Source organism: Panthera pardus, unplaced genomic scaffold (assembly GCF_024362965.1).
Source record: "Panthera pardus isolate Hobbes unplaced genomic scaffold, ASM2436296v1 HiC_scaffold_8, whole genome shotgun sequence".
NCBI classification, from domain to species: domain Eukaryota; kingdom Metazoa; phylum Chordata; class Mammalia; order Carnivora; family Felidae; genus Panthera; species Panthera pardus.
In genome coordinates, this window is record NW_026527013.1 from 117,139,898 (window position 1) to 117,156,889 (window position 16,992).

The following is a 16,992-nucleotide window of genomic DNA, read 5'->3' on the forward strand; positions in this document are numbered from 1 at the left end:
CTTGCAAGAACCAAGTTTGGGTTAATAGTGTATCACCGGCACCCTTACCTTGCTCCTACTCTATGATATTTGTCCTGAGACACAAAGGCATGGTAACTAAAATGACACAGCTGGAATCAGAAGACAAGTAGACAAAACATGGTGAGATGTATAATATAGGTTGGGGAATAGGGATTTGTTGAAAAGAAACATAGCTCAGATTCTTTACTAGGAAAAGGAGACAGATCTGCATTTCGGTCATGGGAAATGATTTGTATGCTACAAGACAAATTCTATTTAATGGGGGTTTGGAGGCAAATAAAAACAAACTGATTTGTGGCAAACGAGTGAAGGAGGAACAATAACCCACTTGGGTGATTCCAATTAACTTCCTGCACAGGACTGAAGGGCTCTAGGTTATTTGGGTTTGGTTTTGAATTTGGGGTTTGGGGCAGAGTGTGGGGAGGGGAGATGTTGGAGGCTCTTGGCAAATAGCTTAACCTTGACCTGTGCTCCTAGTCATATCTACCCCAGTAGAAAAACAAATGGCAATGCCAGTAAAGTATCTACTTGTTTCGATGGCAAAACCAATACTTAGGCATCTCTATGTCAGTTTCACCGGAAACAAAGAAGGACCAGGGTAGAATGGTGTCCCATAAGCAAAAAGCCATGCCAATTGCTTTATTCAATTCAGCTGAGTTTTAGTCTGTGGGCTTGTTTACATAACCAGTTCTTAATACAACATCTACCATGAATATCTTAATAATACACCAGGGGCCAGACCCAATCTCTACACCATAGCAGTTTTGAGTTAACATGTTTAAACTGGAAACCCAGGTTAAATCAGGTCAAAGTGTCCTTTGAATTTAAACACTCCCCCACCACCTCCTAAGAAAGAATCTCCTCCCCCCCACCCTACTTTCTTTTTTTTTTTTTTTTTTTACTCCTGGTCAAGAAGTGAAATAAATCCATTCCTGTGAGGCTCCTTTTCTATAAAAAGGAGGAAGTATTTTTCCACACTAAGAAGACCTTCCAATTGTCATTCAAAGGGTAGTTCTCCAAAGGGATCCTTAGCCTTGAGTAATGGAGGGAAGAGAATAAAAGAATGCTAGCTGCAAACTCTCATATACCCCCCATCCAAGATGGTTGTCTCCTTAGTCTTTCAAAAATAGTTTGGATGCCCAAGAAGAGTGTCTTCATGCAGCCCCAGCAAAAATGGTGTTTAGAGATTAGCTGGACCAGGATTCCACAAACACAGGGGTTGTTATGTAACCTCACCAATTTAATATCAAAAGGAATGCAGTTTGAAAACCCTGCCCCTGGCCCTGTTCGTGTCAAAGGGGTTAAGTACCACACCACCCCCACCCCTCCCCCCCCCACACACACACATTCTAGTTTAGAGACATGACATGGACACACACAGCAGAGAATCCAGAGGAGGAATCAGTTCTGCATTTGGAGGTGATGAGAACAATGATAAGGAAGAGGAGGAAACAGAGAGCATCATCATTTACTGAGGTGTCAGGAAGTATTCTGGGCACTTTACATAGATCTGTGCAGCAATCTGCAATGTTGATAGACCCATTTTAGAGATGGGAAAACTGAACTCCACGAAGTAACTCGCTTAAGTAAGGCAGTGGAGCTAGGATTCAAACCACATCCCCCTGACTGTTCTTTTCTGTGTTGAGGGGATGCTTCATTGAAGAGGCAGGATGTGAAGGAGACTAGAAGGGTGAGTAAGGTTCAGATCGGCAGACCTGAGGGTCTAACCTATTCTAAATAGGATAAAGAGGTGGGAATAAAGGAACAGATGCTGGAATGGGTATGTCATAGTAGAGATGTTCAGAGTTGAAACAGAGGGGCCTTGGAGGTTTACAGGGTTTACACAGGGCAGGAACTGCTGGAAAGTGATTGGACCCAAACATTGCCAAACGCAATCACTTTTAGGAATACATCTTGCAAAGGCTTGACATGTGAGGTCGAATCCATGTGAGAGGAGTGTACCACAGTAAAAATGTTACTGTTATGGCAGCTTTATTCAGAGTAGCCAAAACTTGCAAGCAACCGAGGCAAATGGGTAAACATCCAGACAATGGAATATCATTCAACACTAAAGAGAAATGAGCTCTTTTTTTTTTTACATTTATTTATTTTTGAGAGACAGAGAGAGAGAGAGAGAGAGAGAGAGAGAGAGCACAAGTGGGGGAGGGGCAGAGAGAGAGGGAGACACAGAATCCGAAGCAGGCTCCGGACTCTGAGCTGTCAGCAGAGAGCCCGACGCGGGGCTTGAATTCCCGAACCGCGAGATCATGACCTGAGCCGAAGTCGGACGCTTAACTGACTGAGCCACCCAGGTGCCCCAAGAGAGATGAGCTCTTAAGCCACCAGAGGACATGGAGAACCGTTAAATGCATATTGCTGAGTGAAAGAAGCCAATCTGAAAGGCTACATGTGGTATGATTCCAACTATACGAATGTTGGAAAAGGCAAAATCATGGACAGAGTTTAGTGGTTGCCAGGGTTTGAGGAAGGGGGTGGGGAGGATGACTAGTGGTGCACAAGGCATCTTTAGGGTAGTGAAACCCTTCTATATGATATCGTAATGGTAGATACAGGTGACTATACTTCTATCAAAATCCATAGAATGTATAACATAAAGAGTGAACCCTAATATAAACTACGGACTTGAGTTAACAATAACATATCAATACTGACTCACAAATATTCCACACTAATGCAAGATGGTATTTTTCCCCCCAAGATTAACTTTTATTTATTTTTTTCAGAATTTTTTTAAATTTTTTTAATATGAAATTTATTGTCAAATTGGTTTCCATACAACACCCAGTTCTCCTCCCACCAGGTGCCCTCCTCAATGCCCATCACCCACTTTCCCCTCCCTCCCACCCCCCCATCAACCCTCAGTTTATTCTCAGTTTTTAAAAGTCTCTTATGGTTTGGCTCCCTCCCTCTCTAACTTTTTTTTTCCTTCCCCTCCCCCCTGGTCTTCTGTTAAGTTTCTCAGGATCCACATAAGAGTGAAAATATATGGTATCTGTCTTTCTCTGTATGACTTATTTCACTTAGCATAACCCTCTCCAGTTCCATCCACATTGCTACAAAAGGCCAGATTTCATTCTTTCTCATTGCCACGTAGTACTCCATTGTGTATATAAACCACAATTTCTTTATTGTGTATATAAACCACAATTTCTTTATCCATTCATCAATTGATGGACATTTAGGCTCTTTCCATAATTTGGCTATTGTTGAAAGTGTTGCTATAAACATTGGGGTGCAAGTGCCCCTATGCATCAGCACTCCTGTATCCCTGGGGTAAATTCCCAGCAGTGCTGTTGCTGGGTCATAGGGTAGGTCTATTTTTAATTTTTTAAGGAACCTCCACACTGTTACAAGATGGTATTTTAAAAATCAGGGAAATTGGGAGTAGGTGGAAGAGAGGGCTTATGGGAAACCTCTGTAGTTTTTCCTCAGTCTTTTTTCCTGACCTAAAACCAAAAACAAAACACAAGATTACCAGACTAGGCCCAGATCCTAGACGTGGCCCTGTTACTAACCAGCTCTTAGAGCAGATCGTCGCCTCTCTGGGTCTTCCAGGCTTCCAGGTCAATAGCTTACATCATGGCCCACCTTCACGAGACATTCCACAACTCTGAGAAAATGCACATTGGCCCAAATTTCTCCCTTTGTTGATGAGTGAGAGACCCAATGTGCTTGGGCCTCAGGGCCATGAATGTCAGCCCCACGAGGGTTTGGACGGTTGCAGCCAGAGCTCAAGATCCATGACGTCACTTCGCTCTTGTGCATGAGGTCGTTTGCATCTGAGGGCCCCAAGTATCCATGTGCTTGTGGTTGTGGCTGCTGCTCATTTAGAACGGTTACTAATTCTCAACTTCTGCGAGCATTAAAAAAGTGTGCTTTTTCAGCACGAAGTATTTTTGCAGCATGATAGAAACTGGAACCCACAAACTGTGTTGACTTTAAAGGAGTAGATGTGAGAATTAAAACGTCCTCCTTCTACACCCAGTTTCTGAGTTTATGTGCTGAGCTTCCTGACAGAAAGTTGGCCTCTACGTGCCCCCCCAGCTGCCATGTAGATGACAGGGTGCCTGGCCGAACAGATGTGCTGATGTTTACAGGCAGAGCCGGCCTGCATGTCATTGAAACCCTGCTCACCTCATTCGACGGTTGCTTCCCTGCCCGCTTCACAGAGCTGCCGCAGGGGAAGAACGGAGCTTACATCCCAGGTCGGCTCTTACCTGAATCCCTCAGGTTCCAGCAGGTACAGTGTAAACACAATCCAATGAGAATATTGCTCATGACGAAGGGGAATGTAAGTCACGTAAATGCCAAGTACGATGGGTAATTTCATTTTATATAAAAACACGCGGTGGAAATACACATCATTTTTAGATTGCACTCGATTTTTTGACACACAAATGCACTTTTGTTTTAACAGGGTGAGGAAGAAAAAATAGTATCGCCAACTTTTACTTGTGTGCAAACTTCGTACACACAGGGTTTAAACAGATGTGTGTGTTTATAACCTTAAAGATGCACATATGTAACACATTCCACAGTGTATTTATTTGCACAGTTGATTTGACTGAAAGACCCTGTATTTACATTTTTTAATTGTGTTATGTGAGACAGTGCTGCACGCGTTGTTTATGTATCTGACATTTATGATTGAAAACCAAGTGGCTCGTGGAAGTTAGTTCTCCATAGGTTTTGAAAGTATTCCAGACCAAAAAATTAATTGCTGCCAAGAAAGGCATGGGTGGGGGTGGGGTACGGAATGTCAGTTGATTTCAAAACACTTAATTTGGGACGATCAAAAGTAAAAATAAAAAAATAAAGCGCCCCGCTCGATACAAAGCACAAAACTTAAGTCTAACTTCTCCCATTCAGGGAAAGAAAGAAGCTTTCTATTGCTGCTCATGTGTGATATTTGAAAGGGGCTGCAGCACAGTGTAAGGATGGGGAGGTGGGCAGACCCCTCCGGAGCCCACATCCAACACTTCTCAACGAGGATTCCAGAAGGCCCAGCCTGTAAATGCCTATATTGTCTTCCTTCCCCGCAGCCACGGCCAGCTGAACATTCTGCTTGGTCTGTCCACAAAAGTTTTCTTCCTGCATCCAAGAGTTCAGGTTTTAAAACGTACTCTTGTTGGGAAAAATTCTAAAATCAGAAAGGATGTGGTCTGAAGTGTTGAAGTGTTTGGCCGCGTATGGAATACACCACTCAGAGAAATGAAGTGGCACATTTATCAAGTCTCAATGTGAGCTTTTCAAGCTGGGGATCCAGTAGAGATTTGTTCGAGCTGCCCTGGCCAGAGCTTACTGAATGTCTTCCTCCGCTGGACGTGTGTGCCTTTTGTATTGCCCTCTTGAAGTACGTAGGTGCTGCTACCCTTTGGCACAGATTATTAATGCCACTGACAATTCTGCTATTTCGCCCTTCTCTTTGTCAATAACTCAGGCTTATGAATCCAATAAATATCTGCCTAGACTTCAATTATGCATGAGTGGATTCTCTCACTCTTCCCTCTCAGTTTTCTGCAGCACTGGGGACAAGTTATCATATACCATGTGAGATGGGCTTGCGCACAGAATAGTGCCTCTAGGGGAGTGCTGAGAGCATCGCTTAGGTCATACCAAGTCCTGCTAGAAATACACACCGTGCTGCTAATCTTCAAATATGGAAAGGAGAGGCTCTCTCAGAAACTACCTTTGCTCTCTATTTTAAATTCCAACGGGTATGGAGACAAACAAGGGTAAGGAATTTTCAGTTCCGCTCTGCTGAGCTGCACAAAGTGACTGGTTATTGATGGGCAGAGGGAAGGGAGAATTAGCAGTACTTTGTCTCCACCCCTAACTCGATCTTTGAGCATATTTGTTCCAGTAAAATCAGGTTAAAATAAATGAAAGGCAGCTTGAAGGAGGCTTAAGATAACGGGGAGAGTGTGCATGCACATGAACTTCAAGCCTCCCCTACCTAGCACCTGCCAGCAGACCCGCCATTTGATCCTCAATCACAGCCCAGAACGTGCACCCCAGCCCCAGCCTGGACCATGGACGAGGCTCCACTGGGGACCACTGACTGTGTGCTCTCAACATCTAAAAAAGCCAGTAGCTAAGCTCTGTTTTCTGTTGTGAAGTCAAAATACAGAAGGAACCCCAAAAATGGAGAGGGAGAAGGGGCATCCAGAAGGTTGTATCAAATGAGTGAATTTCAGTAATTGTGGAAAGATAGAGCCAGAAGTGACAGAGCAGGGGGGCGGTGAAGGGGTAGGGATGGATGTTGCAAGGGAAAAATGATATTTTCTCACCCTCCTTTTCTTGTCCCTCCTTCTCTGTCTCTCCACCCCTCAAAGATGGGGTTTGCAAAGACATAGACTTGTCTCCATATAGCAGATAATGTGGAGAAACCCACATAGAGAAGAGGGGACACGGGGAAGGCCACTCCCACTTCCCCATTGCATATGAACACCACCACCACCGACTCCTCCTCTGGAAGTTTATTTTCCCTACACCTTTTAGGAAAAGGGGGACGTTTTCCCTAAAATAAAAGTTTTAAATCTGAGGGAAAGATAATTCTCCATATTTTTGGAGGGCTAAAGCTCGGCTCGTAAGCAGCGTCTATGATGAGCCCTTTATCCAGAATAGCTAAAAGGCGTGTGGAAGGACATGTCTAATGTCACTCTGGCTTTCTCAAGCTATCCTTATCTCATGGTCGGCCTGCAGGTTACACATGGAGCGCTCCCTCTCCTATTGCTTTGAATGCATTGCTGATCTTCGTTTGGGTCATAACAATCAGGTCCTCTCTCTCTGCCATCCTGGGAGGAGGATCAATCAGAATTCTTGTCACACCTGTCCTACTTGAGAGTTTCCACTTTAATCCCCATGCCTTTGCTATCTCATCCAGATTGCAAATCACTTCTTCCTTTTTCAACTTGAACTTCGGCATCTTTCGCTCCCTTTGCTGCCCCTCCCCCAATCTCCTCATGCAGCACCAGTCTGCTGTTACTCACATCGCCAGAGACAGCACCAGGAGATTCACCTGCAGAGTCTCTTGTCCTGTGGGTCTCTGAGTCCACGGGTGGGCACCCCAGGATCCTGGAGATGCACTGTGGGTGGAGGGAGGGAGGACACCACAGGCCCGATCCTACCCTTGGAGTTCCACAATACGCTATCGTCCACACTAAAGGTCCTGAGACTTCTCACCATAAAGAGGCCTGCTTCACGTCTATAAAGTGACACTGCACAGAATTATTTTAGAACCCCAACTTTTGAGTCAGGCCTTCTACCATTTTGCAGAAGTGCTGTTGTGAGGGGCATGTGTCAGGAGATGTCGCTGGTCCACATGGTGGGTCTATCCCATGGTGCTTGTATGCATGGGCATGGGCCTCGGGAAACGAGCTGCCTCTCCAACCTGCCCCCACCTTGTCTTCACCCCACAAGCGTACAGCACTTCCTGGTAGTGCCCGAGTTACAGATCTGGAGTGACCAGCCCTGGAAGCCCAACCCTATCGACTCACAGAACTTCAAGACCTTCCTCTTGTCTGCCCTCAAGTGGCAAAGACTGATGGCTATACTACAAAATAAATCCTTTCTCCCCTTGTTCTTTGACAAGAAGAACTTCTAATTTGGGGGCTGGACATGTCAGGATTCTGAGTAATCCTGGATAGGTGTGCAACTGCAGGGAGGGCTGTGGGCACCATCTAGAACTGTGTTTAATGGGAGGGGGCATGCCCTTCTTTCCCTTCTCCCCTTCTCTGCTTCTGGAAAGATGTGATGTCAGGGGCTTGAGCAACCACCTTGTGTCCCATGGTAGAAGCCACATGCTCAACAAGGTAGAAGGAGACCGGGTGCCTGACATCGTAGAACAAGATATCAGCTCCAGATTGACACATCTCTTCATCTTTTATATGAATAATAATAGAGTTTTTATTAGGCCACTGTTATGGTGAGGTTTCTGCCACCTCAGCAGAATCTAATCTTAATGAATTGGCTCCTCTCTTCAACTAAGCCCTCAGATCTCTCCAAGGTAAACTAAACGCCCAAATTACTTCCTCGAACAACCTCTCGGAAAGTCATCTCAACTGGGAACAAGTTAGCTTCAGGGCGACCCCACTGGAGTGTCTCTACTGATGACCTTCTGCCTCCTGTTTCTGGACCCTCTCTCACCCAAGATCTTTCGCAAGGAGAGCAGGAGGTGGGAGTTGACTGGACAATCATCCACACCACCGTGATGAGCACCTTGGCTGTGCTCGCCTGGGTGGTCTAGTCCGAGTACCCATCTGTTTTCTCACTCTTGGCCCCGGATAACTGTTCCTTGCATTGCCAAACTTTCGGTGTTATATGTTCATTTGGCTGTATTCCCATTTATGATCATGTCTTCCCCACATGAAGCATCCAATGAGCTCGTTAGTATATATACACCATCTATTCTGAGGGGCTCAGTGTCATGTGGTTCAGCTTCAACATCACACAGCATCTAAATTAACAGACACTCCAATACACGACTCTGACCCTGCCAGTCCATTTCATGTTTAAATCCATAGTGCCAAGGCTAGTAATTCAAAGGAAGGCAAGGAGCACCTGGGTGGCTCATTCGGTTAAGCGTTCCACTTCAGGTCAGGTCATGAGCTCGCGGTTGTCAAGTTCAAGCCCCCCATTGGGCTCTGTGCTGACAGCTTGGAGCCTGGAGCCTGCTTCAGATTCTGTGTCTCCCTCTCTCTCTGCCCCTCCCCTGCTCACGCCCTCTCTTTCTCTCTCTCAACAATAAACAAACATTAAAAAATATTTAACAAATAAACTAATTGGATAAAAACCCTAACGTTAGAATACCGAGCACTCGGATACGTGAAAAGAAGATTTTTGCACAAGAAAGTGGTGTTGTAACCACTATTTCTGGGCTGTGGAGTCACCTACTTTCTTAGGGTTTGTTGCCAATGGAAAGGTTTTCAGAAAAAAATAATGTATTTGTACAAAGGCTTAGAAAAACCAGAAGTACACCTACATACGCTTTTGACTGCATCTACCTGAGGAGAGGAAAGAAGACAAGGAAGCAGGAAGGGAAGAAGAGAGGCAATGAGATCTGATCCATAATCTTTTTTTTACATGGCATCTAGCATGGAACCTGGTGGCTAAAAACAGATATTTCTCTATGCCCGACGGGGGGCAGAACAAGGAACATAGATATCAGTTTCATTGCCACTACCACTGTTATCCTAAATTTTGAAATATCTGAGCATACAAAAAGCATCATATTGGATGCTCTTTATTGGATGCATAGATCTATGTTTATAGAAAGTTTTAATGGTTGCAAAGACAAATTGCGAAAATGATTCATTTTTTTTTACAGATCTTGATATATCATCCCGCATGCTAATAAAGTTTTCAATACTGGGCTGCAGTATAGATTATAATACTAATGTTTCCCCTGGGCTCCAGTGATTAGAACTCCTTTGGTAAATGTCTTAAAGTTAAGGTTAGTGCACCAAAAAGCTGTAATTCACTGACGTTTAATACTGGCTCGTGCAACATGAAAACTTTGGTAGCAGATGCAGGCTGTTGAGAAACTTTTCTTCAAGCTTTGGAGTCCAGACGGTTCACAGAATGTTTTCTCCCCATGCCCTCAGAGCCGCGTGGTTCCGACACCTTCCTCACGGATGCACAATGATTCTGGAAAGACAACAACAAAGTCGGGGAAATAATGGCATTATTGTTGAAGGGAGCCTTCAGGAGGTAATACTCTAACAAGAATTGAAACTTGAACTCTTTGAACTGAATTTTTCAGGAAAGCACTTCCAAACTCTTGAAAGGAAAACATCAAAGTTTTGAAGGGCAGATATGAAAAAGACTTCCCCTCTTACACCAAAGTGACGCAAATTCAACCTGACACACGTTTATGGTGAGTTTTGTGCGCCAGTGGAGATGAAACGGAAAAAGGCACGTGCTCGTCCTCAAGGAACGTATGACAGTGATCTTTCAGCTGGTTGAGACCTCGGTTTCTGAATTATTTTTCCCTTCTGTCCTCTGCCTACTCAGAAAGGGCTGGGTGGTACGTGATTTTTGTAGGTGCTCTCTTAAGGTGCAAAACCTCTTTCAGGATAGTAGGAAACAAACTGTAACTATTATGAGAAAACATTTTTTTCACGGGTCAGTTTGGCAAGACCAAGAAGCTTAAAAATAGAATGTGTTGATACGAGCGTGAGATAATGGAAACTCTCATTCATTTCTGGTGCGAGTGGAGAGAGGGATGGCCTGTACAGAAAACAACTGGGTAATATTTACCTAAAGTTTAAGTGAATATACTGGTTGATCCAGCAATTCTGCTTCGAGAAAGGTATCGCCCTTTACAAGTACTTTGCTCATCTGTGAAATGATGTATGTTAGATATAACTTATGGCACCACTGTGAAAACAGCAAGAGATTAAAAGCAACGCAAATATCTGTCAGTAGGGGATAGGTCAATAGGTGGGTAATAAAGTGGATGATAAAAAGCCGTAACGACTGAGGAAGCGCAGCATGAGCTCAGATGGAATCAGCGGCAGATATGCCCAGGAGGACCAAACAGGGCACGATGAGACCATACGGTATGTGGTGCTGTGGCAGGTCTGGCACAGGTGTATCAGGACAACTGTCCTGCATCGCTGTCCCTTACCCTCCCCAGGAACCCAGTGGACTCAGCTGCCAGCAGTCTTGTCACAGAGCTCGTCCCTCTGAGAACCCCAGCTCTGTCTTGATACCGTGAGAACCCAGCCTGTCTCTGGGGGGTTGTGAAAATGAAACGTTCCTGGCTGATGCCTCAGATCTACATGCGGTTCTGGGCCACCCTTTGGCCCACCAGAGAGCCCCCAACACCCTGTGAGCAGCTGCCGTCGGTGCCCCTGGCACCTGCTCCGCTGTCCCAGCCAGCTTTAAACTTACACAACCAAGACAGGGCACAAGCAAACCTTGTAAGGGCTGGCGTGCGTTGTGGCAGGACTCGGGCTCTGCGATTCAGGGTCCGGCCGCATCTGCAAATCTTGCGGACAAGAGGGTTCGCGTGTTTGTTATCAGGAAGTAAACAGCCTGGAAGGAAGAAGGTCTGTGCTCTTAGCTCCAGCCAGAGACACCAAAGACCCCGAGGGGAAACCGTGGACCACCTCTCCCCATTTCTCTCTGACCACAAAGTGGCTCTAGTAGAGTGAGAGCTGAAGGAGGCCTGGTAGCTTCTGAAATCTTCAGAAACTCCAATAGTCGGTGTCCAGGAATCAGCACTCTCCAGTGCCTTTGGAGGAAACAGGCACCAAAAGGGGCCCTGAGAGCTGTGTGTGAACCCATGGGAAATAGACCCATACATAAGATCAGGAGGCTTGGACAGGAGGGCGCAGGTGCCCCTGCCATGCGGCCAGAAACAGTCAAGTTCAAGAGCAGGAGAAGCCTAAGGAATTTTGGATTACAAAAGCAAACAGACTGCCTGCCTCAACTTGTAGGAGTCAGGGATACAGAAAACTGGACCAAAAGTCATCTATCCATCAAGAGGATGGCTCCTAAGATGTCACGTATGTCGAGCACATTCTTCTTCATGCTTTCCTTCCAGTCCTGCCAAAGCAAGGCAGTCCAGTCCTGCCAAAGCAGTGGTTTGCAGGGACCGGTGAAATGCCAGTCCTCCCCTGTGTCAGTTGCTCCTAAAAACATTTTTCTTGTCCTGGCTACAGACGCCTATCAGGATGTACCCAGAGCCTCTGTCTACTATGTCAACAGAGTAGAATGCTTGACAAGAGGAAATAAATCTGACTACCTAAAGCAGAAGCCAAAACCAGAAGGACGGTTGCAGCTTCCAGTGGTGAATAAGTCCAAGGCTGTTTTTGGTTTTTTTGTTTTGTTTGTTTGTTTGTTTGTTTTTTGCAACGGACATCCTAGATGTTTAAGAGAAAGTGAGAAGTTACACTTCTCTATAGGCTCCAGACTGGTCTCTCTGTTCATCTTTTCTCTGCCCCAGGAAGTCCCATCTCTGCAGTAGGGTTACTTTTCCCCAAAGTCCACTTTGATTGTTAACAAAATAAAGAGGTTCTCCAGGCATCACATAGGTTCCAAAACTCTCAGCTTGGCTTTTAGGATTGTCTGAGTTGAAGCAGTATTTCCGGGACTATCTCCAACTAAACTCAAGGCCAGCAGGTTGACTCATCTGTTCTCCAACCCCCTTCCATCTCTGTGCTTGTCACTTGGCACCTACCCCACACCCACCATCATTTACTGACATCTTGCTATCTTTCAAAATCCAACTCGATGCTACCTCCTCCAGGAAGCCATCCTAATTCTCCCAGCCTTAAGTGCTCTCTCGTTCTTCTGAACTTCTGCAGGCCCTTGTTCCTCATATGGCTTTGTACTACAGTTGCTTTCCAAATGGGCTATGTCCTCCTTAGGAGTTAGATCTTTTATGGATTTTCTGTACCAAGAATTTTCTGGTATCTCTCAGTACTTAGCATTACATTCCACATGTAATGTTGACTCGCAGCCTTTCGATTAGAAGAGGCCTGCTATGGACTGAATTGCATTCCCACCACCCCCCCCCCCCCCAACCCTGCCACCCACCAAAATTCATTATGTTGAAACTCCTAACCCCCAGCGTGATGGTATCTGGAGGTGAGGCTTTGGGGGGAAAATTATGTTCACATGAGATGGTGAAGATGGGCCTCTCATGATTGGATGAGTGCCCTTACCAGAAAAGAGCCATTTTTTTTTGTTTGTCTGTTATCCATTTGGCCAAGTTTTGTTTTTTGTTTGGAAAGTCTAATCCTTTTGCTTTTAAAGTAATTAGTATAAGGAAGAACTTCTGCCATATTGTTATTTGTTTTCTTTATGTTTTCTACCTTTTTCTGTCTCTCGTTTTCTCCATTACTGCTTTTTTGGGAATGAAGTTGATTTTCTACAGTGAACCCGATTCCCTTCTCATTTCTTGTTGTGTGTATCTGTTAAATTCTTTCTTTAGAGTTACCATGGGGATTACATTTAGCGTCCTAAATTTGTAACAATCTGGTTTGAACTGATACCAACTTAACTTCAGTAGGGTACAAAGTCACCACCCCCCAACTCTTCCCCCCACTCTGCCCCAGAAAGCTCTGTTCTCCCTTTCTGTTACTGATGTCCCAAATTAACTCTCTCTATATTGTGTGCCCTGTAACATGGATAGTTATTATTTTGCATGCCTTTGTCTCTTAACTCGTGTAAGAAATAAAAAGTGGGGTTACAAAACAAAACAAAAACGAAACTCTTTTTTTAAACTGCTCTCTCTCTCTCTCTCTCTCTCTCTGCTGTGTGTGGATGCAGAGAAGCCAACCGTCTGGGAGCCTAGAAGAGAACTCTGACCAGAACCCAGCCACGCTGGCACCCTGGTGTCAGACATCCAGCTTCCAGAACTGTAAGAAAAGAAATTCCCATTGTTTAAGCCACACAGTCTAAGGTATTTTGTTAGGGCAGCCTGGGCTGGCTGAGACAGGGCCTTAAGAGGTCCTCTGAGCCGGCCTTCTTATTTTACACAGTGATCCAAAGGGACACAGAGCAGAGCAGTGGTCAAAACCCAGCTGCCCCACCCCACCGAAAACCCCGCAGCCCACAGCTCTAGCAAGTATAACAAGGTTGTCAGATATCACAGAGTGAATGAAAAGGCCCAGAGCAATACGTATATTTTTCTTAAACATGTCTATACCTTTAAACTCTTTTTATCATAGCTTTGAAATAACAAACCGAAGGCCCACGGGGACCTCCAGTAAGTTCTGAAATTGAGAATTGGGCTTAAGAAGCTGCAAGGGATGAGGAGAGGAAGGGGGAGGACTGCCTGTTTGGTTATAACAATATTATAATTACAGAGTTGTGAATTATGCAAAGGAGAACACACGGCAGGCTTCACCACCACCTTGCGAGATTTCTCGTACCTGTGCACACACTAAAGCATTTCAGGGCTTGGCTTTCTGTTAATGCCACTACATTACGCTCATCCACGTTTTACAGCTCACAGAGGGCTTCCACATACATGGTCTCATGGAATCCACGCCACAGCCCAAACAGGAGCAAGCATCTCTGCGGAGACAATCGCCTCCTAGAGCCGAAGTTTCCATAAGTGAGCTGAGTATGGTCATACAGCTGCTGAGGGTTGGACCTGAGACTGGAATGCTGTGTGTGTGTGTGTGTGTGTGTGTGTGTGTGTGTGTGTGGTGTGTGTGACAGAGAGAGAGAGAGGGAGAGAGGAGTTGGGGTGGGCTTGACCCCACTTCACTATACACTCCAGGACTACGTTCCAAGAAGTCCACGAACATTCTCCATTAGCTGGTAGCTGAAAGAAAACTGAACTTCTAATGAGGGACCTGAGTTTCAGTCACCAATTCACAACTGACTGAGCAAATTACTTAGTCTCTCTAGTTCCCAGTTTCTTTACCATGAAAGAGGCGTGTTGGATAGCTTTGTCTTTGATTCCCTTTCAATTCAGACAGTCTGTGATTTTCAGAGCGAAACAGGGTTAGATAAAAGAGCAGGCCAACTCACTTCCAAAAAATTCTGATCCCTGGACCAGGTCCCTAGGAGGAAGACATTATTCATAATGCATCCTCCCCACACTCTTCAAGTGGGGAGGGGAAGACAAGACCTGCATCTGGTCTGAATGCAACGGGAACTGAAGCCTGCCCCATCACTCTAGTTAAAAGACTCCGCTGTAGCTGTGAGCGCCAAAGTGGTCAACGTGGCTTTGGAGGTAAATCAAAACCAAGTATGCAGAAGATCAAAAGCTTTACTCCTCAGAGACCAGCAAAAGGCACATTTCCCAGACACTCTTCCTTATGGAATTTAAGATCTTCTGATATCTTGCCTAATTTAGACCCCAAACCCTAATAACTTCAGGCTGGAAATTGTCCTAGATCAATAAATACCCAAATCATAGTAAATCAGAAAACAATGTTCACAGCACTGAAAATCTCTTTATCATGGCAGCATCTATACGTATTAACTGTGTTTATTACTAATAACATATGAAGAGTGCAAGGATTTAATGTGTCATTCCACGAGTTTTTAATCTTTAACACAGACTCTTTATAATCAAGTTCAAAAACTTTCCTCAGTGGTTCCATGTCTTTAGAGAAACAGAACATCTATCAAGAGAAAGACTTCAAAGCATGTTTTCAACAAGTAAGAAATAAAGCCATTGTGAAGAAAAGATGAGGTTTTAAAAAACATTTGTTAAGCTATATTAGCACGGGCTTTCAAACCCCATACTATGACATTCTTATATTCTGTATTAACTCATATTTGCACATGTTATAAAGATTTCGAGGGGCGCCTGGGTGGCTCAGTCAGTTAAGCGGCCGACTTCGGCTCAGGTCATGATCTCACAGTCCGTGAATTCGAGCCCCGCGTCGGGCTCTGTGCTGACAGCTCAGAGCCTGGAGCCTGTTTCAGATTCTGTGTCTCCCTCTCTCTCTGACCCTCCCCCGTTCATGCTCTGTCTCTCTCTGTCTCAAAAATAAATAAACGTTAAAAAAAAATTAAAAAAAAAAAAGATTTCGAGGAATCTCAACCAATAGATTTCTTCTAATCAGCAGAGGTACAAAAGGAGGACAGCAAGAAAACTTATTCATCAGAAGTAATACTATTTGGGAATAAGACACAATTTTTCAAATTTCCGCATTAGAGGGCCACCTTCGCAATTTTGTGCCTTTCCAAAGTACTCACTAGAATATTAATTACCTAACATTTAACGTTAAGTTCATACTGAACAATGAAATCTATGAAATGACAAGTTCCACATGAAAGGTATTTCTTCTCAAACCCATTAAACTATATAATAACCATTAACAATATTCAGTTCAGAGCCCCTTAAAATTCCACATCATGCACTTGGACATACAGCTGACCTGTAACTTTCAAAGTTTGTTGGCCACCATCTGGCTTTCGTCATCCATCCACTTATTAAGTATTCAGTTAATGTAAATACAGAATAAATAGAGATGCAAAGTGAACATCGTACAGTTCCTGCCTTGATAGCCATCACAGGGTGGGAAGAAAAACAAAAGAATTAAAACCACGGTAGTGCAGCTGCTGGCACAATCAAAACGTGTGTAAGACACCTAGAGAGCAGAAGAGAGAGCACTTAGTTCTGGGGAAGCTTCCTGAAAGAGGTGGCATCTGAGTTCGGGCATCTGCTAGCTGTAGGATGTTGAGAAATGACTCAGGCTCTCTGAACCATACAGAGTGATAAGCTTTCCGTGACACAATGTATCTAGAACAACAGTGGCTCTCAAACGTTCTGCCTTAAGGGCCCCTTTATACTCTGAAAAACTTACTGAGCATTGCAAAGAGCTGATTTTTATCTATCGGTACTGATTGTATTAGAATTTAAAACTGGGAACTGTAAAGTATTTACCATTCGTTAAAATAACAATAAGGGCATGTTAACATAAATAGCATTTTTTAATCTCCCAAAACGAACAAAAATGCATACTAAGTGAAATAAGCCAGGCATAAAAAAAGAAATACTGTGATTCCACTTATATGAGGTACCCAGAGTAGTCAAATTTATAGAGACAGAAGGTAGAAGCGTGGTTGCCAGGGGCTGGGGAGGAGTGAGCAAATGGGGAATTGTTGTTTAATGGTATGGTTTTACTGATGCAGGATGAAAAGAGTTGTATGGATTGATTGCACAATAATGTGAATGCACTGCATTCCTGAACTATAAGCTTCAATATGGTGATGACTGTAAATTTTATGTTATATGTATTTTACCACAATTAAATTTTTAAAAAAAATTTATGTTTGTTTATCTTTGAGAGAGAGAGTGCAAGTGAGGGAGGAGCAGAGAGAGAGGGAGACAGAGAATCTGAAGCAGGCTTCAGGCTCCGAGCTGTCAGCACAGAGCCCGACGTGGGTCAAATCCATGAACCGTGAGATCATGACCTGAGCCGAAGCCAGACGCTTAACCCACTGAGTCACCCGGGCGCCCCATAATTATTT

General features: G+C 44.4%; 1 long non-coding RNA gene across 2 annotated transcripts in view; it reads right to left on the reverse strand.

Annotated features, from left to right (window-relative positions):
- Positions 1-4,354: 4,354 nt before the first annotated feature.
- LOC109263853 (uncharacterized) overlaps positions 4,355-16,992 on the reverse strand; it is a 77,023-nt gene continuing 64,385 nt past the window's right edge. For both annotated transcript variants that reach the window (XR_002078424.2, XR_008420351.1), the window contains one exon: positions 4,355-9,690. This is a non-coding gene — a long non-coding RNA (uncharacterized LOC109263853). The remainder of the gene's footprint in view (positions 9,691-16,992) is intronic.